General features: G+C 34.0%; 1 long non-coding RNA gene across 1 annotated transcript in view; it reads right to left on the bottom strand.

Annotated features, from left to right (window-relative positions):
* LOC138695312 (uncharacterized) overlaps positions 1-27,164 on the bottom strand; it is a 582,002-nt gene that overhangs the window by 336,685 nt on the left and 218,153 nt on the right. The window lies entirely within an intron of this gene.

Here is a 27,164-nt window from a genome sequence, read left to right as displayed (position 1 = left end):
CCTTGACACACTAGAACAGTATAAAATCTACAAACATACAAAAACACACCCCCAGCACATCCTGAACACTGAACTAAACTTCAAAACACACACCCTTTTCGACACAATCATGAACAGATCGCACCACAACAGTAAACCAGAAGATAGCGCAGGATCTTCACTAGGCTTCGGACTTTGGCACACTAGAACAATATTGCATAAAATTTACAGACATACAAAAACACACCTCCAGCACATCTTGAACACTGAACTCAATTTCAAAACACACCCTTTTCGACACAATTATGAACATACCCCACCACAACAGGAAACCAGAATATAGCACAGGATCTTCACTATGCTTCAGACAAATTGACACCCTAGAACAATATGAAATTAAAATACAGAAACATAGCCTATCCCTAGCACATCCTGAACACTCAATTCAATTTCAAAACACAACCTTTTCAACACAATTATCAACATACCCCACCACAACAAGAAACCAGAAGATAGCACAGGATCTTCACTATGCTTCGGAAAACTTGACGTTCTAGAACAAAATGAAATTCACAAACATACAAAAACATAGCCTACCCCTAGCACATCCTGAACACTGAATTCAAATTCAAAACACACACCATTTTCGACACAATCATGAACACATCCCACCACAACAGGAAAACAGAAGATAGCGCAGGATCTTTACTATACTTCGGACAACTTGGTACTCTAGAACAATATGAAATTTACAAATAGGCTATACAAAAACATAGCCTGCCCCCCAACACATCCTAGACACTCAACTCAATTCCGAAACACACACCCTTTTTGACATAACCATGAACACACCCCGCCACAACAGGTAGCAAGAAGATAGCGCGGAATCTTCACTAGGCTTCGGACAATGAGGAATACCACTTCGAAACTAGTCAGCCAGGTAAAATTTCTCATATTATCACAGTAAAGAAGTTACAAACTTAATTAGTGATAATATTGTCCTCGAATAGAAGAATTTGCATAGCAGAAACATATACGTTTAAAAAGTTCGTCTATTTTGAGAGAAATTAACTTTTAAATCAGTTTTTTTTATCATCATCATCATCATCATCGTCAAGGTTTAAGCCTCTAAAGGCTTGTTCCGGTCTCATGCATTAAACATTTGTTGAGTTCATCTTTTCTTTGGTCTGCCAATGTTTATTTTGCCTGTTGGTCTGTAATCTAATAGCAGTTTTGGAATGCGGTATTCTTCCATTCTTTCCACATGTTTACCTGCAAATTCACAGATAAGAGGTATTACTTCTTCGCAATCGATAAGTTATTCTTAATTCATTGTGAAATGCTGTATCGCTGTTTATATCAAGAAAATTATGTCTTGAATATTGAATATGAATAAAAATATATAAAATATAACTAATTAGACATATTAATAATAAATAACTGATTCAATACATTACGGATATATACTTTAAATATTGACTACTGTATAATGGGCACAGGTGAGGTATTTCTATTGTAGTTACGAGATTAATTGTAATAGAGTTAACCGTTCATATGTCATAATGACATAAGAAATTCTCTCCGGAGGTGGCACAGAATTCGAATATAGACAACAAGAAGGACTTCCAGGACGGCTGCCTATATCAATGTGTCTGAATGTCTAACATTTCAAAGTCCAGCAGCGTGGGTGGCTGACATCTGAGAACCGTGCAAGAGGAATCTATAGTATCCCTAAAAGAGTATAAAGCGAAAATACATTTTATTTTGACTTCGGTAGGATGAGGGGAAGACAAACATGCAGGTAGTACTTTTGTGAAGGAAATGACATGAGGGAGTAGGTAGTGCCGTGAATGAAGAGACCAGCACAGCGCAGACCAATGGCACGGCTTTTACGAATTTATCAAGGATGACAGCCATAGAAATGAAGTAATTTTAGTTCGACTCCGGTTCTTGACTTGGTGATCTGTCTTTGTTCAGATTGCCGACGTATGATGGCGATCTAATGGGATTTTTCGTCTCCTTTTTTTTTTGTGCTCTTTTTTTCTCTCGCTCCTTTATCTCGTTTTACCCTTTTGCTTCACTTCATTTCTTCCACCTACAATGTGTCTCATAATCTAAGATCCTTTTGCTTGTATTCTAGAAGTTATTAATGCTATATAAAAGGTTTAAAAATACTAGGAATGTAAACTATGTTTTGGTGTTATGGCATACAACTGCCGAATACTGCAGACTTTCCATGCCGTAATTAATAATGATATCAGAGGTACAGGCTAATTTTAGTATATATTATTCCACGAATTAGATCTTACCGAACACTATGGTTGGCTTTGGCTTGGAGCTTTCAAGGGCCAGAACCTGGACCGATCCAAGATCTTGGCTTACTTTGGCCCATTTTGCGATAATTACACAAGTTCGATAGGTGACTTGAGTGGCATTCGTGAATTCGATGCTTATATGTGGTCCATCCCGCCTCAGCCCTGAAAGATCCAAGTTCCATCCCTCAGACGGGTACCTGATAAGCTCTAGATTAGGGTGGTGTGAATCTATACATGAAATTGTTTTTATCTTTTTTCTAAATATAATATTGTAGATGCAAAAATCTATCTTTTCATTTAACTTAGGAGTGTGAAAAGTATGAAGTTTCTATATTTAATTTTTGAGGTGGCCCAAGGGCTTTGAATTTTCTTAAAATCATAATTTTGTTTGCCTTTTTCTATATTTGTTCTATTATTTTGTTTTTCATTATATAGCTAGTGAATTGCTGCGAGATCACATATTTAAACTTTATTTGGAAGATTCTACGTAAATTGGGGTTGCAGTATAAACTTACAGTATTTTTCTGCATTCATCATGATAAGCACGAAACAGTTGTAGTATTTTTGTATGAATGACTGTCGGAATAGCTGCCTTTATCCATATGTCCTTGCTTTTGATAGCAACTCTTTTTTAAATCTCTCCAACAGTAGGTTCTTTTGATTTTAAATCAGGTTTTAATTCATTTTTGACCATGGATAGTATTTCATTACATCATGATAGCTAGGTAATTGTGATGGGTTCATCCCCTTCCGCATTCCGAATACAGGGCAGAAGGTCAGATTTCTGGTATTAATTAGAGCCATTGTTCTGATTTAAATATCCTGCAACATAAGAAGAATGAATTTTTATTAATTAGGCCTATATCATACCTAAGAGTTTTGTGATTATGCCCAATTTTCTTATAGGGCCTAAATTGAGTTTTTTTTACACTTCAAGATGAAATAACTGGGGACCATAAATATGCAGTCTTTTAACATATATTTTTTTAAGTATTTTCCTGGTATCCTGTTCAGATTAAACCTTTGGAAAATGTTCTCTCACTAAAAAATCCGAATCTCCAAATTTTGTGAAAATTTCAAAATATGGTGCTCTTGGGGCATCTCTAAATATTAAGCTAGAGAAAAAAATACATAGCACTGATCTTTATGATATCAAACCCTGGTATTACATTTTGATTCCATAAACTTCATATTTTCACTCCACCCTACTCTAAAGCCCTGAATCTCAAACCCTTCCTTTATCAGTAGCGGAAACCCGTTCTATCCTCAAATTCTTCAACCCAGCCTACTGTTAACTATTGAAAACGATAGACCAATATGAAATGAGGGGAAGGTGCAGGTGTTAATGGAATGACAGAAGGAAACGAGAGTGCCTCGACAAAAACAACCTCCTGCAACGTCTGCCTTCTTCTCCAGAAATGCAGCATTTTGAGGTTATGATCCTAAAGAAGGGATGGAATACATTTGCAACAGAAAAATGTTTTGCCAATATTAATCCGAGGAAGTGAGAATAAGATGAAAACTAGCAATGTGATGAAGAGATCAATCCATAAATAATGTTCTTGAAGACGCAGAGATCTGATAAAATCATTCCTTGCAATTTGTGATGATGACGACGACGATGATGATGATGATGGTCAAGACGACGAAGATGACGAAAATAAAAACTACAAATTCAACGTAACACATTTAAATTAATAAGAATAAAAATGAATGCTTGTAGCGCAAACCTTCCCGCCTAAACACGATTTAAACTCGTATGAAAGGAAATAGTAATATGCGTTACAAGAGCGGTATGTTGAAGTTTTCATATTCGAGGAAAAGTTTGAAAAAGCGAAACGTAGTGGAGCTTTTTTAATTTCCGAGAATTGAAAGAAAACATACCACTCGTGTATCGCACATTATTTTGTGCGAAGATCGTTTATTACATACCTGAAAGAGGAATTTCTAATTAGTTGCAATGAAATCTCCGTCTTGGTTTCTGTTCAATGACGGCAAATTTGCAAAACAAAAATATCTATCTTCAACATTGTTGCTTTAAAATGTTTTCTGTTTTTACTATACTCCAGCAGGCCGTGATATATGTCTGTCTTTTTTTTTTCCCAGTCTATGATGAGTCTGGAATCTCGTTTTTTCACGGCTTCCTTAATGTTACTTGCATCACGAATGCAGTAACTTTAGTGGAGTTTTGAGTTTACTTAATTTTTGCAAATATTTAAAAACAATAATTAACCGTGCAATTTAGGTGAAATTGCAGTGGTAAGTTTCCAATGTATGATTATTACTATACTGAACGTCTCTAAAAATAATATGTTAAAAGCCTAAAGCAGTAAAATCAATATGTCACTTAAGCGGTAAGAAGAGGGAAATTGTTATGTGTGTTAGGTTGGGAATACTGAATGTGGAATTTTAGACTTTCCGCGGATTGGTTTTGTGCGGAAACCAAGCAAATACGCACGATCTCGCACAAAAGTCTCTTTCTTCGTCCTCTTTGTTTATACTTCGCCATTATTTCATATCCTCCTTTCTTCATAATTAATTCGTACTCATTTTTATCTTTTACTTCTTCTCTTCCTCCTCTTCTCTCTTCCTACTGATTTACCATCATCATCATCATCATCACCACCACCACCACCACCACCACCCACTTCTTTCGAAGGCTATCATGTTCGTGTCAGGAGACTTTAACATGAATAATAATAATAATAATAATAATAATAATAATAATAATAATATAGTGTTAATATTATGAAGAGGTCCTTATCGACAGATTGAGAACGCACTGATTTTAAAGTTATGCAGAACTCCCGAAGAGTGTCGACCACGGCGACAGCGTCTATGTTGTATCGAGGCTGAGGCAGTCCATTGTTTAACTTGGTTCTTACACAATTTGTCAAGTTATATTATCCTGTCAAGGTAGCTGACTTACACACCCAAAAGGAATTTGTCATATCTACAAAGGTAGAACGTGAAATGAATGAAATGAACGGAAACTTTTAAGCGTAGGCATAGCAACAAATATTTGTTAGTCCCGTAAAGAGAATTGAGTTAAAATTCAATCGAGATCAGAATGAACTGGTAAAACGACATGAACAGTGTCACCAAGTTTTTGGTCATAACAACGTCTCAAATAGGCTATAAAGTAGTGAATGCTCCAGTTTTAATTTGTGGACGAACGAATAAATAAACTAAGAACCAGAGAACATGCAAAAAAAATGACAAGTGAAATGAGTTTTCAATTGTCATATTGATTTTATTCCCAGCGCGTGCTTTTCCTTCGAGAGGGACTAATAGATAGAGATAGAGATAGACTGTCGACAATAAGAAATAGTCCATGTCTTTATTATATCCAAAAACTAATAGACTAGAAACATTAATTAAAAGTGACTCGAGTCGGATCATTACTTCATAAAGAATTATCGGTGTTATGTCCTGTGCACATGAACAATTAACATGTATCACGGACCAAGTGAATTGTTTACCGATTACCAAAAATCACTCTGATTAATAATTTACGTAAAAATACGTTGAATTCTTACATAAATATCACTGTATTCTCTTCTTTTAACTTACTTGATCTCTGAAAGTCTGTTAAAAATTTAATATTTTAACATAAACTTTTATTTGATACGTACACTGGAGATTATGCAAATTTAAAAATATTTTCACATATTATGTAAAAGTAAGCAAAGAAGAAACTAAATGAACCTAAGGATTACGTCTCACACCTAAAAATAATTGTAATTGATCACTATAAATATGTAGACATTACATCACATCATATCTGAAACATTTTCTGCATTTGCAGTTCAAATATTAGCAGATTTATAATGATTTCTCCATGTGTTTTGCGTACACGTCTCCATAATTATCACATAGGCTATTTATATTTTTCTGTAACTCATTTTAAAGTCAGTTTATATGAAATATTGAAAAATAATCATGTGAATCGCTTCACATCTCTCGTATTACACGTGCACGCAAGTGAAAGATACATCTAGAGTGAGGAGGGCGGGCATCGTATACATGCAACATGAGTAATCCATCTTGTTCTCAACTGACAAGGAAATATATTTCTCTTTCCAAAAACTTCTCTCAGAGAGCAGACAAGTACCAACAAACCTTTCAAGTCATGTCGTTATGGGTTAGAACGTACCAGGCGATGACGTAGCAGTGACGTAACAGACCTAACTTTCAGCACCCATCTCTCTCCCAGAAGAAAGTAGAATGAAATAAAACCACCTCGGAAACAGACAGAAACCTTCAAAGCATTTTCTATACCGACGTCAAGCCAAAATGTCACACTTGGGGGTATAAGAAACGAAAAGTTGAAAAAGGGATCAACAACTGAGAAGGAATACAAGCCAAAAATAAAAAAAGAAAAGTAAAAGTCGAGAAGAGAATAAAAAAAAAAAGTCCTGAAAGTTTGAAGAACCGAAGGGACCAACCAAAAAGCGGCAAAGGATCTTCTGGAAGGTGCAACTTTGGACAAAAAGGAAGACGGAAAGTCTGAGGAGAAGAAGAGAGACAAGGAAAGACGCGGGAAGTGATAAGAAGGCTTGATTGATGCCCGTGATAATGTCCTCTCGTCAATCCACGTCTTACTATTCTACCTACTCTCTTGCCTTGTCCTTCTCAACCCCTCGTTTCATCCCCCTCGCTCGCCAAAAACTTCCACAACATCCCTTCCTACTCTTCAAAGTAAAAAGAGAGGTCTCCATACGACGACCAACTCCAAGTTCCGCATCAGCAATTACCGGAATTTTCAACAACTCTAATTTTTGCACACGGCTACTTTCAGATTAGCACCTATTCACTTTACACAAAGTAATTAGAGCTCCATTAACCGAATTAGTGTGGCCTTTTTATGCTGAAGACCGAATTCTAATCCCGGTTGAAACCAGGTGTAATTTGTACAATAAACATCAGGTTTTATGGCAGTAGTTTTCAGAGGTATTCCCATTTGTTCTATCATCCGCCATTCTACATCATTCCTTTAGAACACTTTGAAACAAAAGTACTGATTACTAAATTAATACTACATATACATTCTTAAAGAAAGTAGCTACGGGCCGTATTCATAGACATCTTTAGCGCGGGTTTCCGGTGGATGATCAGCGTTTTTCGTATTCATAAACCAGTGTTAGCGATAGAATATGATTTGAATTCTGTACAAGTAACCAGTAGATAGCCGGGGCTAGCTTAGTACGCTCGTAGCACGTGCTGCGAAATGTCTAATGAATAGCACCCTACATGTTGTATTTTATTTAAACATTTAGCATAATTCAAGATTCAAAGTTAATTAGTAAATTCAAAAAGAATGGTATTCAATCATATGACTTATTTTAATGTAAATTATGCAATTATAAATTTAAATTATATTTTAAAATTGTTAACGTTTTCGCCATTCAGTATGGCATCTTCAGACATTTATAGGCCTAATTAGAGATATCTAGTGAAAAGATACATTGCATTAAATTTGTAATGAAGATTTTTACATAATATCACAAGATATCTCTAATTATCAATGTCTGAAGATGCCATACTGAATGGCAAAAACGTTAACATAATGCAAATTTATAATTACATAATTTACATTAAAATAAGTCATACGATTGAATACCATTCTTTTTTAATTTAGTAGTCGACTAATTGCAATGTTAAAAAATGAACTAAAAAAATTAATTAGTAGGATATTAATAATATAAATAATACAAATACAAACAAAATTATTTACAAAATGCCAGAAATATATAGGCTAAGTAGGGACACTTAAATAATATAGGCAATCAAGAAACTTAGACGACTTAAGTAAATTTATAATTTATAACTAATATAACCTGATAACAAAAAAGAAAAAGACTTTCTTATGAATGAGCAGAGCTCGCGTTCGGAGATACAGTAGAAAGAAAAACCTGTAGGACAGACATGTGGAGTCAAAAAAAGAAGAAGGAAAGATTGTTGTACTGTTTAAAAAAGTTTAAATTGACGACAGAGATAAATTTCTGTTGCATTGGTCTCAAACATGAACTTTATTTTTCTCTTAAAATAGTTAATATTAGCATTACAAAGGTGAGGGAACCGAGCGAGTTGGTTCAGACGGTAGAGTTTGGGATTTGTATTCGGGAGATCACGGGTTCAAACACCATGGCCGTCGAGTCTGGCTGGGGTTTTTCATGGTTTCCTTCGATCACAAAGGCAAATTCCGGAATGCAAATTTACATACCATCACAAACGTCTCAATCACCAATATCATAAACATTAAACAAAATCTAAAATCAGTTACATGGACATAAGCTAACCACAACAATAGAAACAGGAACTCAACAAGAGTAAAAACAGCCTACTGGTACACCCACAGATTCTAAACACGCCATATGACCATAGATGTTAAAGTGTGTATAAATAAAATTAACAAAAAGAAGTGAAGGAATTTTGTATGACATAATTTTGGGCTTAAATTTGCATTTTGCTTTATTCCATTAGTAGTTTCACTTAACAAAAAGAAAAGTGAGGTAATTTTGTATGATTTATTTCTAATTTTTGGGCCTAAATTTGTATTATGTTGTATTCCTCTAGTCTCACTTAACAAAAAAAAAAGTAAGGCAATTTTGTATGATTCACTTATAATCTTTAAGCCTAAATTTGCATTATGTTTCATTTCTCTAGCACTTTCTTTTAACAAAAAAAAGTTAGAGAATTCTGTATGATTTACTTATAATTTTTTAGCCTAAATTTGCATTATGTTTTATGCCTCTAGTAGTTTCACTTAACAAAAAAAGTGAGGGAATTTTGTATGATTTACTTATAATTTTTGGGCCTAAATTTGCATTATGTTTTGTTCCTCTAGTAGTTTCATTTAACAAAGAAAAGTGAGGGAATTTTGCATGATTTACTTATAATTTTCGGCCTAAATTTGTATTATGTTTCATTCCTCTAGTAGTTTCACTTAAAAAACAAGTGAGGGAATTTTGTATGCTTTACTTATAATTTCTGGGCCTAAATTTGCATTATGTTTCATTCCTCTAGTAGTTTCACATCTTGGTTCTTTTAACGTTATTGTGTCATACCGTCTAGTGCAATAATTGAGAGAACATGTTATACGATTGTCATGCTTTTTATGAAAATAAGTTAATGACATCAAATTACATGACATGCAAAATGGTTTTCACAATTTATATTTAAACTATTTATGGCGAGGAAATAATACTGCATACACATGTTTTAGTTTTGTGGAAAAGGACAATTTTTACAGAAGAGTATAGACCTCTTTGAAAATTTAGTAACGACAAGTTTCATGAAGGAATTCATGTAGATTTCTTTAAAATTTAATTATCTTGTTTGAAGAAGTTTACCATTTCAAACTTTATTATTCAAATAATTTATCTTTCACGGGCATTTTTGTAAATATCTTACTATCTATAATATTTTATGTCTTATTTTGTGTAAAAGGAGGATAATTCGACTGAATTTCGAGCGAATTTACTTGTATAATAATAATAATAATAATAATAATAATAATAATAATAATAATAATAATAATAATAATAATAATAATAATAATAATAATAATAATTTATAATAATAATTATTATTATTATTGTTATCATCATTATCATATTTTATCTTTCAATTTTAGTTTTCCTGGAATTTTTTGTGTCTTATGCACAGATAAAAATACAGTGTGTCCATGATAAACAAAATCAGATTGGAAAGGGAATGAAAATATAGGCCTGTTATGATAAGAAGTGCAAGAAATATAGAAAATCAACTAGAATGTTATATCATATGCAACATTAGCAATGACAGACTAAAAAACAATTATGTGATCACCATTTGAGTTAAAAATAGAACAGATCAAGAAAGCAAATTTGAAGACGTCGTCAGCAGATATGTCTACACGAAGAATTCTTATTATTTACATACATACAACATCACCATCAACATCATCATCATCATCATCATCATCATCATCATCATCATCATCTTCTTCTTCTTCTTCTTCTTCTTCTTCTTCCGACATCAGAATTAATTGAATTTATTATCAATTATTTATTTATTTATTTATTTATTTATTTATTTATTGATTTATCGATGGGTGAGTTGTTAGGTTGATTGCTTGGTGGATGGTTGCATGAATTGATAGGTGTGTGGCTAGTTATGTGAGCACATGAGTGGACAGGTAATGGGTGGATGTATGGGCAGTTGAATGTGTAGATAGATTAACAGTTGGATGATTGTATAATTCAAAACGTGGATCAATGAACATAGAAATGAATGAATGAATAATGGGTGGATGTGTAGGCAGTTGAATTATTAGATGTGTGGATACATTAACGGTTGGATGTTGTGTAATTCAAAACGTGGATCAATGAACATAGAAATGAATGAATGAATGAATAAATGAATGAATGAATAATGAGTAGATGTGTGGATAGATTAATGGTTGGATGATTGTGCAATTCAAAACGTGGATCAATGAACATAGAAATGGATGAATGAATGAATGAATGAATGAATGAATGAATTAATTAATTAATAATGGGTGGATGTGTGGATAGATTAATGGTTGGATGATTGTATAATTCAAAACGTGGATCAATGAATGAATGAATGAATGACTGAAAATGGTTATTTTTGTACTCCCTGCTTATTTAGTTCTATATTCACTTTATCAACGACTTAGTTGTCACATTTCTTACAACACCGATTTAACGAATGGTTTAACGGGGAGTTGAACGTTTCGACGTATTTAATTATCATGTTATTTATGAGCTGAAAGAATCCATAAATAAACACTAAGTGGGCTACTCCACTAATGTTAAGGTGCTCGTGGTTTTAATACTCGACCAAGAGATGGCACTAGCTGTCGAAAATTCTACAACTAAAAGTGAACTTAACCCTAATTTCATGGATGATTTACATCAACATCGCCACCCTGTCATCGATTGAAGGATGACCTGGGTACAACTTTAACGTGTTCAAAATTTGAGGTGTGCCAAAAATTTATTGCTTTATTTGCAGTTCATTACACATATGACTGATAATGGTTGGGACCCCATGTCAAACGGTATCCTACTCAAGCCTGTGTGTGTGTGTGAGAGTTTGTATTTTTTGAAAAATGGAAAATTGAAGGGGTCGGGGAATTTTTTTAAGGTGGTGGGAGAAGGGGGGGTTGAATATGAAGTTGCAGGGATTTGAAATCGTGGCAATGTCGCACACATACACACACACATACCTCCCTCTCAAACCACCCCTTCTCACTCTCTTACTCTCTCTCACCCATTTTGGTTTTACGTCTCCTACCATCCCTTCAAAGCTTCTCCCCCTCCGCCCCTTTTTCCATCTCATGGGTTTTATATACGACGTTGCCACTCCTCTGTGTGTTCTCTCCCTCTTTTCCCGGATCCAACCCCCGCCCGCGCCGTCCCCAATGAATAGGCTGTTGTAATCCATCAAGTCATGCCATGCGTAGCTCTGACTCTACCTTCATCTCTCTCTGTCTTATCCGACTGTGCTCTCTCTCTCTTTCCTTTCTGCCCCTGTCGCTCTCTGCCACTCTCATTTTTCTCCGAGGTTCGCTCCATCATTCTACGTCACAACAGTCCGCCCTTTCAAGCGACCGCCCCAACTACGTTGCCAAATTTCATGGGTGCCACTCAAACGGAATGCATAAAGTCTGCTCGTGATTAAGACAATGTGTGATGATGGAGGTGGTGAAATAATAATAATAATAATAATAATAATAATAATAATAATAATAATAATAATAATAATAATCTTCTTACAATCGGTTACTTTACACGCTAGGATATTTCCCCTGCTTCCTTTTTTCTTTCTGTTTTTAAACTTTGCTCCATTGCTGCTGTTATTCCTTATTGGTTTATTTTACGATGCTTTATCAACTGCTGCGGTTACCTAGCGTCTGTGTGAAATTAAGGTGATAATGCCTTCGAAATGAGTTCAGGGTCCAGCACCGAAAGGGGCTCAGGGAAAACTCCGGAAAAAATCAACCAGGTAACTCGTCCCAACAAGGATTTAAACCCGGGCCCGCTCGTTTCACGGTCAGATATGCTAACCTTCCTCTATAGCTGTGGATTTAGTTGCTTGTTATCATTTATTTTAATGCAAATGTTTGCAATTAAATGCAAACTAATCTATGTCATTTAAAATAAAATGTAATTATATTCTTAATGAAACACTATTACAATCATGGTCATATAGTAATTATCATCAATACTACCACCGTCATCTCTCAATCATCAACATTTTACCCATAGACCTATCACAAAAATCGAATAAGGTCTATAACTGATACACATAATATCAGAAGAAATTAACAGAACATAAATGGTTTGTAGCAGATGAATTAAGACACAGCAGCAATTCTGGACCAAGATTATACAAGTTTATTTTTCAATATTGAAAAATAATCCAATTTACACGTTCTTAAGTTTTAAAATAATGTAAAATATATTGTATGACGGTGTTTTTAATTTTAGCCTCTTTTAATTGCTATCAATTTTATAAGTTTGATATATTACTAATATTTATTTTACTTATTCTATAGACTATACCTGATCCCAACGGGGTTTGTCCTTACATAGAGTACTAAAACAATAATTTCATACAATGGTTTTTGATTGGATTAAGAAGAAAAATAAAATATAGAAACAGAAATATGTTGATACACCATAACTGGTATAAATGTTGATGGCAAGGTAAAAGGTAAAAAGGTAAAGGTATCCCCGTAACATGCCATGAAGGCACTTGGGGGGCATGGAGGTAAAGCCCCATGCATAAATGTTGATGGCACTACAAATAAATAAATAAAAGATAAGAACGATAAAATTTCGAACAGAAAATATTGATAGATAAACTTCTTATAATTAAACACTGTATATTCCATATAAATGATTTCTTAGCATAGCCACAAAATGATAATAGATTATAATAAATTTTGACCAACTCTGTCTCTAGAGGTATCTTAAGTTTATATTTTCCTCGCCATAGAACATATAATTTTGTTACGGTACCTCTAGCACCAAAGAAGAGACATTTAACTGAAATTTGATTAATATAATATTTCGTATTAGTATTGCATTTATTCCGAATATAAGAAAATGTTGACTCATAGATGTTTTCTATTTCAGCATTAACTTCTTCTGGTTCTTTTATAAGATTAGAAGAGGATGGTCGGATATATATTTTCATCTTTTTTCCAGTTAATGCATACAATACCAATACAGCGAGGTGGCTGCTGTCCTCTGCATTACAATGAACTTCTTCTTGAACTTCAAGTCTTTCTTCCTGATTACAATATGCTTATATGAATGTGTGTTAACTTTACCTCGGATAATGGTTTTATATATGTTTTATCAATTTTATTTATTATATTATCAGGACTATATCATCATTTAACAGAGAAGTTTTATATAGCCTAAGTCTTATTGAATTTCGTATTTCCAAGAAACTAGTTCCATTAATTAAAATGTGTCTCAGTGAAACGTACAGCATAGTCCGTATAGGTCAAGTTCCGTCTAATGCTTTTCCAATTCACTGTGGGCTAAAGCAAGGAGATGCACTATCACCTTTACTTTTTAACTTTGCTCTAGAATATGACATTAGGAAAGTCCAGGATAACAGACAGAGTTTGGAACTGAACGGATTACATTAGCTGCTTGTTTATGCGGATGACGTGACTGTGTTAGGAGAAAATCCACAAAATAGCTATTAGGCAAAACACGGGAATTTTACTTGAAGCAAGTAAAGAGACAGATTTCGAAGTAAATTTCGGAAAGACAAAGTAGGCTATATGATTATGTCTCGTGACCAGAACATAGTACGAAATGAAAATATAAAAATTGGAAATTTATCCTTAGAAGACGTGGAAAAATTCAAATATCTTGGAGGAATAGTAACAAATATAAAAGTCCACACCTGTGGAGTAACGGTCAGCGCGTCTGTCGCGAAACCAGGTGGCCCGGGTTCGATTCCCGGTCGGGGCAAGTTACCTGGTTGAGGTTTTTTCCGGGGTTTTCCCTCAACCCAATATGAGCAAATGCTGGGTAACTTTCGGTGCTGGACCCCGGACTCATTTCACCGGCATTATCACCTTCATCTCATTCAGACGCTAAATAACCAAAGATGTTGATAAAGCGTCGTAAAATAACCTACTGAAAAAAAAAACAAATATAAGTGACAATCACAAGGAAATTAAACGCAGAACAAATACGGGAAATTCTGCTAGTGTTTGACTGAGAAGGTTTTGTCATCCAGTCTCCTTTCGAAAAAAAAACTGGAAGTTAGAATTTATAAAACAGTTATATTACCGATTACTCTGTAGCCTATGGTTGTGAAACTTGGACTGAGAGAGGAACAGTGGCTAAAGGTGTTTGATAATAAGGTTCTTAGGAAAATATCTGGGGTTAAGAGGAATGAAGTTACAGGAGAATGGAGAAAGTTAACAACGCAGAACTGCACGCACCTGGCATAATTAGGAACATTAAATCCAGACGCTTGAGATGGGCAGGGCATATAGCACGTATGAACGAATCCAGAAATGTATATAGAGTGTTGGATGGGAGGCCGGAGGAAAAACGACCGTTGAGGAGACCGAGACGTAAATGGGAGGATAATATTAAAATGGATTTGAGTGAGGTGGGATATGATGCCAGGGACTAGATTAATCTTGCCCAGGATAGGGCAAGAGGGCGGCAATGAACCTCTGGGTTCTCTAAAAGGCATTTGTAAGTAAGTAATTATTTAATTGGTGTTACAAATTTTATTCGTATTATTTTTCGTCACCATTACTGTAATATTGTTATTATTATATAATTAATATTCACGTCTCTATAAAATTTATGTAAGTCCTAACTTTTGCTCCCCTGGACTGTACCCCAGTAAGAACTTATTTCGGGTAGCTTTATTCTGCATCATAACATTCAAACTATTGAATAAATTTGAGAATTTGATAATATAATGATCGTCATCAATATCATTACCTCTGCTACCGCCAACACTCCTACCATTACTTCCACCATAATAACAATCATCATAGCTATCATAATTACTACTACCATGATCACCTTTTTCATCGTGGTCATCATATTTAAAATCGTAGATGTAGGCTATAATGTATTCCGTTGACATGAGTATAATCGTTATTTATGTAAATATATTTCGTAGTGGTCTTGATGGCTAAGTTTCATTCTGTGTATGCATTTTTAGGAAAAGGAAACGAAATTATCCCACAACTCGAGTGGTGACTCGATCGATGAAAATTGTTTTATAAATAACTCATACGATAACATCTTCTGTAGTTACACTGTTAAAAGCACTGGATGAGTTTGTACTCGTAACTTACACGTCTTATTCCTTGCATACAGTATTGACAGTAACTGTATTCACATTTATGAATGTTTCTATTCGAAAAAAAAATATATATTGACCAGTTAAAGTGAGTAAGACATAATAATTAAAAGTATATATGATTTTTGCAGGGAATCAAATATTATTACGGTAAAAAAATGGCCATTTGATTGGATGGTTACTTAATATGAATGGAAGAACCAAGACTAATAAATAGACTGCTGATTCGGAACAGCTCTCGGACGTGGGTTCGTTTCGCCCTAGGGTTGATTACCTGGTTGGGTATTTTCCGAGTTATTTTCCCAACCGTAAAAAAATTAATCCTATAGATTCAAAATCCCTTATATCCACTTTCACAAATTGAAGAATTTTAACAGGAACTGGTTAAAATAGAGGGACTTTTCAACTTAACAGTGACTTTTAACAAACCTTTTGCTTCAAATTTAGTGACTTTTTGAATTCAAACTATACAAATCATTCGAATTAATTCTTAGCAAGCAATGTGTGGACATAAATCAATTGTGAACAAAATGGCCTTTAGAGAGTTTCGAATCTAGAGGATTCAAATGTCAGGTAATCTATGGCGAATCCTCAGCCTCAATTCGCAATCATAGAGGTTTCCTAAAATCCCATGTCAAATTTTTTTAATTTCACATTTTATTATGTGAAGATAAAATATTTTGGTGGTACTGTACAATACTTCATTTAAATATTTTCAACTCAAGATAGCCTGGCAAAATTAATAAATACAAGCCTAGCCATGAATAAATAAACTATATTATCAAGATTCACAACTGTAGGCCTGCATCTCAGGTCAATGAAAATAATAATAATGGAATAAAATTTACCCTGTCTGTAATAAATATTATATTAAAGAAGCAGTACCTACACATATCATTCATTGTTTAAAAATATTGAAAAATTATATCCAGCCAGAAAGTCAAACAGTTCAAAATCAGGTAAAAAAAATACACCTGTAATAGGCTTATGGAAAGGGTCCGGGGCCAAGGGATAAGTAACAAGAGCAACCTCTTACTACGTCCATGACATGCAGTAACTATTAATATTATAAGATGAAGGATGGATAGAACAGAGAAAAACTCTCTCCGACACCGGGACCCGAACCCGGGTTTTCAGCTCTACGTGCTGACGCTTTACCCACTAAGCCACGCCGGACTCCAAATCCGATGCCGGATCGAATCTTCTCAGTTTAAGTTCAACCTCTAAATTTTCCCTTTGGTAGCCTCCCTCATGTACTGAGTCACAGAATACGTGACAGTGGCACAATGTTCAACGCACTACGAACAGAGGTGCACTCATTACGAGTGACTAAGTGGCCGGGATCCGACGGGATGAGCACCGCGCCGCGCACCGCCGTCTTGAATCACTAAGTGATTATTTACGCATATCATATTATTATGTACCGAAGTACATACGATATTTCCGTGCAGGAATTCTGTGTTACCATACGATGAAGGAGGGATAGAACAGAGAAAAACTCTCTCCGGTATCGGGACCCGTACGTAGAGCTTAAAACCCGGGTTCGAGTCCCGGTCCCGAAGAGAGTTTTTCTCTGTTCTATCCATCCATCATATGGTAACGCAGAATTCCTCCACGGAAATATCATATGTACTTCGGTATATAATAATATTAATATTATGATATGTCTGGTTTATATCGAGACATATGTCCACTGCCATAATTTAATACTTTCTCAAAAGATAAGTGAAGATAGAGGATCTGTCGAATAATGGAAAAATTGGGGTTGCACAGGTGAAATTTCTAGCCATATTATACTGATATATATTCAACAGAATGTTTATAGGCTACATATTTCAGATTAGAAAGCCATGTACTAGCAATTTGTGCAAGAAGTGTGATCAAATACGGCCAAAAATAAATTCTTTAACTACAATTGCACATGTATGGTTGGTTTGGGTGCCGCGTCGTGACGTCATGTTTTAAGGCATCCTGCCTATAGGATTCGCATTTCGCATTGCTGGTTAGATACATCATGGGGGAAGAAATTTTCTTGGCCAGTGAGTCAGTGTATTGTACAGGTGCCCAATAAGCATGGTGATGCACTTGGGAAGCAACGATACGTAGCGAAATCCGGTTACGAAAGCCAGCTATAACGACTGGGAGGATCATCGTGCTAACCACATAATACATAATACCTCAATTGTGGTTGGATGATCGTTCACCTCTGATTTAGCACGTGGACATGAAGCCAGCAGCCGATTTGTTCCATTGAAGAGTTGTAGCGCTACGGATTATTATTATTATTATTATTATTATTATTATTGTTGTTGTTGTTGTTGTTGTTGTTGTTGTTGTTGGTTTGGGACAACAAAAATTTCTAAAAAGACTGTCATTATTGTAATTATTATTATGGTTGTTTTGGTATAAGGAAAATTGCTAAAAAAACTGTCATTATTATAATTATTATTATGGTTGTTTTGGTATAAGGAAAATTACTAAAAAACTATCATTTGTATGGCCTTCAACTTCATCAGATTAGTTTAAATATAGACTATTTCGTAGCCGAATCTTCATTCACTGATAAGAATATGCTGAAGATTGTCATCTCACATTTTTAAAATAGGCTACATTTAAGACGTAGTCCTATGAGAAAGTACATAAATCACATATGTAATTAAAATCATGTAATTAGCTTTGTTTTAATGAACTTGTAGCATGATATATCTGGAAGCCAAGACTTACTTGTATTTTTTAAGTGTCTAACATGTAATGTTTTACAGGTCAGAGAATATTTTAACACTCCCTTATTAAGTTATTTTTTTGCCAGAATTAAATCGAAATTTTGAATAATTACGTCAGTAATTAATGTTAAAATTAAGTAACTAAGTTACAAGGTACATCGTTACGCTGCTTCAAAATTAATGAAAAAAATTCTAGTAGAATTATAGATTCACTGATAAAAATATACCTACAAGCATTGTGTGAATGCCTGTACAGTGTACTTATAGGGGGAACACATTTTGTATCTAGCACACAGCTTTAATACGAATTTCAATTTTGAAGAACAAAACATTAAATTAAGTCTGGATAAACCATTTTTACTGTTTTCAATTATTAATAGACGTATATGGTCGGTAGCACTATCTAGTGCTCATATTTATAAAGAAATTAATTAAGCCTATAATATTAAACTATGCATTGCATGTTATATGGAAGGGAGATTCAACAAGAATAAATGGCTCAAGTCCACTGTCTTATACCTGTCAAGCCATCCCTTTTGTCTTCACGCACGTAAACTCATGCCTGATAAATTCTATGAATATTAATTACATGAAATATGATCATTTATTTAGAAATTACTTATTGTTAATATTTTACCGAACATCTGTGCTCATTAAAGAGGATATTCAGAGACGATTAGATGAATATATGACGGTGATGGAGCAATAGTGGAAGTAAAATAGCACGATGAATTGAATCTGAAAGGGCCTGCAAATGAATTGAAATTATTTTTTTAAGGGTGTAAGTCACCGTTTTTGACATTTTCATTTTACCGTAACTTCGACAGTACATTGATAAACCCATCGTCTTCGTTTGAAAGGGAGCCAATAACATTGTTTGTTGTCTTGTTTTAGAGGTAAGTTTTAAATGGACAGTAGTCAATGAAATGAATCCTATAGACCTAGATTCAAAATCCCCTATATCCACTTTCACAAATTAAAAGATTTTGACAGTAACTGGTGGAAAATAGAGAAAAATTTCAACCTAATAGTGACTTTTAACAAACTTTTTGCTTCAAAGTTAGTGGCTTTTTAATTCAGACTATATAGTGTGTTAAAAAAATTATCCAATATTTTAGGAGTTGCTAGTATGCATCAAAACAAGAAAATATTGTCTAATAAACATGGGTCCTACAACACATACGTTCTGAGATCTGAACACTTGTTCGCAGGAGGTGTTCAATGTGATGTCCATTCATAGCAATGCATTCCTCTCCCTTCGGCGTAAGGAATCACGCACTCTTTGAAACTGACTTGATTGTTCTTGATAACCAAAAGACTAGGGGATTTAGGTTTGGGGAACGAACAGGCCAAGGTGTGGGCCTCCCCGATCAATCCAGCGGTCCTGAAACGTCAGCGTCAGGTGTTCACGCACATTGCGGAGAAAATGTGCTGGTGTGTCATCATGCATAGTCCATATCTGTAGTCTTTGCTGAAATGGCGCATACTCCAGCAAGATAGGCAATACGTTAATAAAAAAAATCCTGATAACGAGCCCCAGTTAATCTCTATGGTAGCACCTATGGCCCTTAATCTATCGACAAGAATGTCTGCCCATACGTTGATTGAGAATCGGTGCTGATGCCTCCTGAACTGCTTAGGGATTTTCATCAGACCATACATGCTGATTACGAAAATTCACAACACCATCTCTGCTGAACTCAGTTCATACCTGAAACGAAACTTTTTTTTTCAGTATTCCTTGCGACTTATCAGTATTCCATCAACTAGGTATGATTATCTGGTAATCTGCTGTATTGTAGGACAGAAAAATGCATTGCCATGAATGGACGTCACATTGAGCACCTCCTATGAACAAGTGTTCACATCTCAGAAAGTATGTGTCGTAGGACCCATGTTTATTATACATTTTTTTCTTGTTTTGATGCATACTATCACCTCCTAAAATATTGGATACTTTTTTAACAGCCTGTATAAATCATTAGAATTCATTCTTAGCAAGCAATATGTGGGCATAACTCAATTCTGAACAAAATGGTCTTTAGGGGGTTTTGAATATAGAGTATTCAAATGCACTGTTTTAAAACTATTCAATTGGCAGTGGTGATTGAGTGGGAACAGCTGAAAACGGAAGAAATATTACAAAAATATTGCTGTTTCTGAAGAAAGAAGGAACAAAGTAATGACGTAATGAATTTTGCAAGAATGTATATCCTATTCCACTTTGAGTATACACATAACAGAGCTGAATACATCAATGTATCTAGTAGTATAAATTAATTAATAAGCCACACATTCTTCATGACATTTCTGCTAGAATCTGTTCCTCCACCAACAAGCCCAGTCAACCCAGCAGGAAAAGTTTCAATAAAACAGAAAGAAGTGCAAGACTTGGAAAAAATGAATGAGTACATCTTAAGAGAGCATACGGCATTTTATGAAGAATTTTTCAGCTGGTCTACAGACAACAATGCAACGTACGATGATTGGAAAACAGTACATCCCAAATGAAAAGACTGATTTCTCTTTACCATTCATGACATTTGATTTTACATGACATAAAATTTATTTTTTTAAAAGGGCGGCTATTTCATATTTCAAATCTCAATGAAATATTAAGTATCCGCATAATACGTATAATTACTTTAAAAACCAACAAATGTAACCTACTATCAGCCCACATGTCCGGAATTATATATTTCCAGATAGTTCTTCTCTAACAAATGTTTTTCAATTTCCCACAGATTTACTTTTCTTGACTTGCGCCCTTTTATTAAGAAGTTTCCTACTTCAGGTTGAAGTTCACCGCAACTGCTATTTTGATGTACTCTTCTTTCATTTCTTATTATTCCTTCCGTTTTGACGTCGAACGTGTATATTCGACCCAAAATTGCGGAAAATTTGTAACACTTTTGTGTAAGATGAAGTTCCTGAGGTTTATAATAGAGGCAGCAGCATCGTTTTTGTTATTACATCAGCCAATAGATGGCAGTTCCCAAATGAAATTTTTATTTAAGAAAATGATAATTTCACATACTGATAAGATATTAGTCGGCTTGCAAGTGTAAGATAGACGAGTCCACTTATACCTACAAGGAAAATTATATATATATATATATATATATATATATATATATATATATATATATATAGCAATATTTCTTGTTGACCTGCATTCTATAACCAAACTGAAATGTTACACATTTTTCAGTTAAAATGCAATGCAGAGAGTTACAACGCAACAATCCCACAATCAACAGTGTTGCCAACATATTATCGAACACATAATGATGGCTCCCAACCGAAAATTTAAACAAGGATTAAAGGGATTAATAAAACAAATGTTGTACTAGGTCGTTAACGACCTGTGGGCATATATGGGTTAAATGAAATTTGGTGTTCTCTTGTAACAGAATATATTCTGAGCTACGATATATTTATTTATTTGTCATTAATGAACTAATTCCTTTTGATTATAGCCCAGCAGAGACACGAGAACACTATTAATCAGATCATTACTACATTAATATCTAAGTTATAAATAAATAGTTATATTAATTAACTGAATCTGAAATATTTTGGTGTTTAAAGATTATTATTTACTAACCTAAAAAAAAAAAATATAAATTATATTTTAAGATTCCAAAATGGTCGAGTTTATGAAAAAATCTGTTAGAAATCCGTATATGTACTCTGTTTTACGTCATTAAACATTTTATTTTGTAATTGTTTTCATTCATTACAGAGTAATTAACAAAAAAGAATATATAATGAGAATTATATTGGCTAACATTATAAAATAGACGGTTCCATTTCTAAATGTATAATCAAATACACATTTACAATGCGTTGCGTGTTAAAAATAGAAGTACAAAAACATGGTGATGATGATTTGCCGTGCCGAAATAAAGAATGCGCCTGGTACTGCCCCCTTTTTCTTCTCATACTCCGCCTCCTTAATTATTTAACTGCCTTCAAAATTAGATTTCTCAAATCCACAGCCGACAGCATGAGTTCAGAACACGTTCTGCGCATTAAACAAAAGATAGAATGCACAAACAGTAATTCGCATAGCATATACGAGTAACTTAGGTCGGCTGTTTGCGCTAATCAAATAAATTTCATGGCATTTTAAATACGTATTACTTGCTTGTCTAAGTTTTATACTTAGCAATTATTATTCTTCATCCAATTAGTTGACTTTAATTTTATTTCTCCATTTAAATTCTTACTCTAAAATGCAAAATTAACTAGTAGTGGTAGAAGATATGATGATCTGGAATATTTTACGAGTAAATTTAAAGAATATGCTAAATGCGGTTTAAACATAAATTTAGATAAAATAAAATATTTGGCAGTTGGTAAGAAGATTAAGGATCTAGTAGGGGAGACTGTTTTACCTTCAGCATAGTGTACCTTTGAACATTTTTTAATTTTTGCTGCTACCTAGAGGACTTAAACTGAATTAGGTAGATTGTAGAAAAAGCCGTTAAGTAGCTCTGGTCGTAATTTCGGTTTGATTTATTGCAAAATGTGAGTTCTGTAGACAAAATATTTTGTTTAGTCCCAAAAGTAAACATTACATTCATTGACATATGTTTTAACACAAAACCAAATTGTATTTGTTACTATCAATCAAGTACGGTGTGTTCCATATCATCTGGTGAGTAATAACATACTCGTATTTTCATTTCCATGATTTATTCTAATCTCTAGTTTTGGAAGCCATATTTGTTTAAACGTGCATCCTCTTATACCTTTGAACACAAAACATTTTGTACCATGAAACATGTTCCAAGGTACACGATACTATCGGTTTTTGTTTTTATTTTATTGTAAGATCATGTCACGAAGTAAGTCTGGAGTTAAGAGGCCCCCAATTGATCCGGATGCCTTGAAGAAGGCTGTTGAAGCAGTTATTGCTCCTCCAGGAAATAAAATCTCAATCAGAGAAGCCTGCTCTGGTTTATGCTGACAAATACATTTTAAATATGATTGTTAGTTTTTACAGCTATATTCCCACCTATATTCCATATGTTTCAACTTACTAGAGGATATGTTCCAAGGTACATGAACCTGTTGTACCTTCGAACACATTATACGTGTATATCGCTTCATTTTATTTTTTCCAACCTTAATAGATCTGTGAAACAGGAAAATACATACAGGAAATTGTAAAGGAATCTTTAGTAATTATTTCAAGCATTTTTTCATTTAAAAATTTCACTTCCCACATAAAAAAAATAAAATGTGAAAAGTATTTCAATGTACAACAGTCTCCCCTACTAAATTGTTAAATGATGATAAGAATATGTGTGCTTGAAAGTAAAACTTAACAATGAAGGCACTCATGAAGGTGAAATAATAGATACTAGGATAATAAAGGGAAGATTAGTTATTTCTATGCTAAACTCAATATTGCTGGACATTTTTTTTCAAAGAAACGAAAATTAGTATACACAGCATATTAGTCAGAAGTGTATTATTATATACTGCTGAAATCTGGGAGATGAGGGCAAAATCAAATTCAAAATTAGAATCTACTGAAATGGATTTCCTCAGGTGATCAGCAGGATGTTTTCGGGTAGAAAACATCAGAAATGAAATGAAACAATGGATGAACTATAATACTTCCATACTACAATATTTATAGAATATAAACAACTACAGTGGTATGGACATGTGTGAAGAATGACTCAAGATTGAAGATTGACTTCTAACATAAAATGGGTACGAAGAGAAAAGAAAGGAGGAAGAGGAAGACCAAAGAAGACATGGATAGAAGGAATTGTGGAAAGCATGTAAGTAAGGGGTCTGTCTATAAGAAAGAAATTGGAAGGACAGGAACAAATGGAGAGAAAAAATTAATTGTTAATATTTGGCACAGGAATAAGTACAGTGTGTATACTAATTGGCTCCGCAGGAGAAGTGGCAAACAGAATGCAGAGACTCGACGAGTTGTGTTGGTATCGTGCAGGTAGGGTCAATGACCTTGGCCACATTGAATGGTTGAGGCTGGGATGGAGCGAGAGAGGAGATGTAATATTCCTACGTGTTCAAATCAGACGCTACACAGTACCAGCTTTACATCGCTGACGGGTCGAATATTGCGGTTTGCTTCACTGCGAAGCAAGTTAGTATACGTACTGTAGCTACTAAGTGCAAAATAGTGAATGACAATGAATGTAGGTCCATTTAGACAAAAATATTGTTTTGAAATGTTAATGAAATAATAATAATAATAATAATAATAATAATGATAATAATAATAATAATTTTCTTAGATTATGGATTATGACAATCTCTGGCTTTGTTTTTATTACATCTTACATTAACGTTACTTCTCTTATCCTTCTTGGCTTGGACGAAGGCACTTAGCGCAATATTTTTTCGTTGCTAATTTTACTTAATTTATTCACAAGATGCCCGAGTAACTCGATAGACAACTGATACTGGCTGGAAGGTTCTAGATTCAAATCCTATGTAGGTGGGATTTTTCTCGTTGCCAAAATTGCCATAAAGTACCCAGTCCACTTAGTCGCCTATCAAATTGAGCATCGGGTCTTTCCGGGAGGTAAAGGATAGTTGGAGCGTGGTGCCGACCAAATTATGAGATCACGAAAGTATGGAATTCTGTCTAAAAGAGAAAATCTTTTAATTTTGATTTATCCACTAGATGCCGCGTATTTATGTGTTACCTTCTGAGCGAAATATTTGTTTAGAGTTCACTAAATTGTTCAATTACTATAACTCTTCTACAAAATTTCTACTTCAATATCCATATTCTAAGACTATTATTTCCCCAGTATTAATTTTTCGCAACAAGACCTCTACCAAACATAACGTAAATATCAATAGATGACGAATCTTCGACCTCATCTCGCCACATACAATCTCGCTATCACCAATTCAATCGACATTAAATATAACCTGCATAATAACTTTTGGCGAAAATGATGTTTTGCGATATGTTGTGCATCGGTCAGTATCTTTGTTATGGTTATTATGATTATCATTACTTTATAGAGTCTTTCAACTTTAAATCTTCGCTCCTGAAAAACTGCAAGAAATTGCATCACATTTTGTCTTGGAGCCACAGAATTAATCAAATACACTGTCAAATTGCAATGAAATAAAATAAACTGAAGTAATGAACTTAAAGACAACTTTTCATTAGAAAAAGTTTCTTGTGTCTTGTAACAATTTAGTTTGTACCACATTACCAATGATATTTCGGCTTTTAGTTAATTTTTAACATTCATATAACTTACATATTTACATTTAAGAATTATTTACTCTGCACCCAATCACATTAACTTTCATATTCTGCATTGCACGCAGACAGGAAATGTTTTAACCCCAAAAATTAATACATCTGATTAAGTTATTAACAAGAATGAATCCAATGCTTGCACCTTTACATGTCTTTGTTAGTAGTTGACACAACGTCGTTGAAACTCCAATGAAAATAATGATTTAGCTACTTGTCTTCTTTTTTAGACTATTATTTAACATAGGACAAATTCTCTTTTGTTCTTGTCATTGTTCTTCTTAGATAGTTTTCATATGTCGCACTTATGTTTGATCTCCTTTCCAGAGCAGACACTGTACGGACAACTTGGGGCTTAATTTACCTGGGGCCAATACGGCGCCGTGTTCCGATCTAAGATAACGGAGACATCACATTGGCAACTAATGAACCTACATATATATTATTTCAAATGACAATTTATAAAGTGAAAAAACTACATCTTATTTGTCACGTGTATTACAGAAAATAAATGTTTTTATAATGTATAAAAATACAATTAAACCTTAAATATATAATTCATAGATGTAATTCATTGCCATTAAAGCTGTTAGAGAAAATAATGACATCAGTGATTATCCTCAAGTCTATAGTAACGTTGATCACATCTCCTTCCCTCTTCTCTATTCATCTTTATTCTCGCATTTCCCCGATGCTGTTACAATCCAAGGTCCAAAGGATTTCAGTGGCACTCCCGTACCTTACACTTCTCTCTCTCTCTTTCTCTGTCTCTATGTTTCTCTCTGACTAAGTGGACTTGCTTGTTCTTGAGACAAAGAAAAATGATGATTTCGCGACACAGTGGAAGCGGCAGCCCCGACAAACTCTACTAAGGTATAGTGAAACCCTAACCTCCATTTTCTGGGACTCTTACATGTCTCCTAGACTATATCTCCTGCAAGAATGTGCTAGAGGCAGACCACATGCTGATATTCACAATGTGATTAAGATTTTGGGTTTGCGGGCGTGTGAGATAAACTGTAATTTACCCAACGTTTCGAAACTAGGTCTACTTTGAATTCTTCTCGAATGAGGAAATCTGCTAAAAATTTCAGACCATTTATGAAACTAAGTAATAATAATAATAATAATAATAATAATAATAATAATAATAATAATAATGGTTTATTTTAACTGGCAGAGTTAAGGCATTCTACCTTCTCTTCCACTTAATCAGTATGATACAAAATTACTACATTACTATAAACAGAACATAATGAATATAACAGACTGGTAGTATACGCAACCGTCTTTTTCGGTATGGGGACGATAAAAATGTATATTTCTATTTAAATATTTATTAATTGACTTATTTATTTATTTACTCACTCACTCATTTATTTATTTATTTACTTATTTATTTATTTACTTATTTATTTATTTATTTATTTATTTATTTATTTATTTATTTATTTATTTTCGGAATCAAAATACGCACTCTTCATAATCCCTAATTAAAATTAAAAA

Source organism: Periplaneta americana, chromosome 2 (genome assembly GCF_040183065.1).
Source record: "Periplaneta americana isolate PAMFEO1 chromosome 2, P.americana_PAMFEO1_priV1, whole genome shotgun sequence".
Lineage (NCBI taxonomy): Eukaryota > Metazoa > Arthropoda > Insecta > Blattodea > Blattidae > Periplaneta > Periplaneta americana.
The sequence above is the reverse complement of the archived record's forward strand: the minus strand, read 5'-3'. Positions and strand labels throughout refer to the sequence as shown.